General features: G+C 63.2%; 1 pseudogene; it reads right to left on the reverse strand.

The window, feature by feature from the left end:
• LOC124607565 overlaps window positions 1-2500 on the reverse strand; it is a 7957-nt pseudogene that overhangs the window by 3571 nt on the left and 1886 nt on the right.

The following is a 2500-nucleotide window of genomic DNA, read 5'->3' on the forward strand; positions in this document are numbered from 1 at the left end:
GGTGCAGCCGTTTTCGGGAGAAGGGACGTCCGCGCGCGAAGCAGGCGTTCCGGAAGGGCGCGGGCCAGAAGGAAGAGATTCATCACTTTCACCAGGACTTCGTGCGGCAGGCGCCGCAACTCCGCTGGGGTAAGGCCGTCCGGCCCGGCTGCTGATCCCCTGGGCGGCAACGCGGCGGCGACCTCCTCATGTGTGACCGGCCCCCATATGCACTCGAGAGCGACAGGCTCTGAGTGCGGGAGGAGGCGGTCACGAATGAAGCCCGCGGTGGAGATGGGCTTCTTGGTGAAGAGGTCCGCCCAGAAGTCCAGCAGACCAGGGATGGCAGGTGGCGGCTGGAGCAGGGTGCCATCCAAGAGGCCGCGCACGCAACGTGCACGCGACCGTCGGAAGGCATCCTGCGTTCTCGCGTACTCCCAGCGGCGCCGCTTGCGCTTCTGCGTCGGCGGCGCGGCAGGCGGCCGCTTCGATGGTTGGCGCGGCCGCTGTGTCCTGGTGATCGATCTCTCCCCTCTGGACCCGACCGACGCAAGGGCATCCGGGAGCATGCCCAGGATGACATCGGGCGGCGTGCCCCGCCCCAGACCTATGACACGATCCAGGGCAGAGAAACGCTGGGCGGAAGCGGGTAGCCCCGCCAGATGCTCCCAGATGGCGGCGTCAGTCGGCCCCTCCGGCGGCGGCCCGGTGGTGTCGGCCGCGAAGTCCTCGGCTGCGTCGACGGGCGGCGCAGCGGCCTCGCCCGCGTCAGGCAGCGGGCTCGCTGCTCCCCGGCGGGACGCCGGCTCTTCCCCCCGACCGATCTCAAGCGCCTCCATGAATTGGCGGACAAGCTGCTTGTGGGCAGCTTGCCGCCGTCGGCACTTGATTGCCTCGAGCGTTCGGTCGGGGAACATCCTGATGAGTTCTTGATTGACGAAGAAGAACCGGGCGTCCCTCTCAAGGAACAGTTCGGCCTCCGCCTTGGCGAGCGACAGGACTTCTTCCTCCGTCCACCTCGCGCGATGCCTCTCCGTGACGATCTCCGCGTTGGCGGCCGCAAGATGTTGTCGGCGGCGATGGACCCCGAGACCGTTCTTGGTTGTAAAGCTGCGGTGGCACTCACTACAGGTATACATAGCTGCAAAAGTTACAAGATTTTCGGCACGGCCGGTTGGCCGGCTAGGTGCTGGGGGAGTTGGGGTGGCACCTTCAGCGGAAGGGCCACCACTTATTCTCTGCTTACTGCCCCCAACTAAAAAAAAGGGATAGTGCGAGGGGGGGCTGGTAACCCCCCCAAGCCCCTGGTGCGGTCTTCCACTCTGCGAAATCAGCGGGCCCACGAGAAGGGGAGAAGACCGCAGGAGAGGAGAGGCTAAGAGGGCTAGGCCCATGTATTGCGCATCACTCTCCCTGTAACTATAACCCAAGGAAGGCACCTCGCAGCAGCAGCACGACTACATCAAGACCGCACTTCGAGAAGCCAAGTCCGGATGCAGCCACACCGCTGCCACTTGGCCACCTTAAGAGAGTCATAGTTACTCCCGCCGTTTACCCGCGCTTGCTTGAATTTCTTCACGTTGACATTCAGAGCACTGGGCAGAAATCACATTGCGTCAACACCCGCTAGGGCCATCGCAATGCTTTGTTTTAATTAGACAGTCGGATTCCCCCAGTCCGTGCCAGTTCTGAGTTGATCGTTGAATGGCGGCCGAAGAGAATCCGCGCACCCGCGCGCCCCCGGAGGAGCACGCTAAGGCGGACGCGGCCTCGCAGCAAGGAAGATCCGTGGGAGGCCAAGGCACGGGACCGAGCTCGGATCCTGCACGCAGGTTGAAGCACCGGGGCGCGAACGCCGCGCAGGCGCGCGCATCCTGCACCGCCGGCCAGCACGAGGCCAACCAACGGCGAGAGCAGACCACGCCCGCGCTAAACGCCCGCACTTACCGGCACCCCTACGGCACTCACCTCGCCCAGGCCCGGCACGTTAGCGCTGACCCACTTCCCGACCAAGCCCGACACGCCCCGATCCTCAGAGCCAATCCTTATCCCGAAGTTACGGATCCAATTTGCCGACTTCCCTTACCTACATTATTCTATCGACTAGAGGCTCTTCACCTTGGAGACCTGCTGCGGATATGGGTACGAACCGGCGCGACACCTCCACGTGGCCCTCTCCCGGATTTTCAAGGTCCGAGGGGAAGATCGGGACACCGCCGCAACTGCGGTGCTCTTCGCGTTCCAAACCCTATCTCCCTGCTAGAGGATTCCAGGGAACTCGAACGCTCATGCAGAAAAGAAAACTCTTCCCCGATCTCCCGACGGCGTCTCCGGGTCCTTTTGGGTTACCCCGACGAGCATCTCTAAAAGAGGGGCCCGACTTGTATCGGTTCCGCTGCCGGGTTCCGGAATAGGAACCGGATTCCCTTTCGCCCAACGGGGGCCAGCACAACGTGCATCATGCTATGACGGCCCCCATCAACATCGGATTTCTCCTAGGGCTTAGGATCGACTGACTCGT

This window comes from Schistocerca americana, chromosome 3, assembly GCF_021461395.2.
Source record: "Schistocerca americana isolate TAMUIC-IGC-003095 chromosome 3, iqSchAmer2.1, whole genome shotgun sequence".
Taxonomy (NCBI): domain Eukaryota; kingdom Metazoa; phylum Arthropoda; class Insecta; order Orthoptera; family Acrididae; genus Schistocerca; species Schistocerca americana.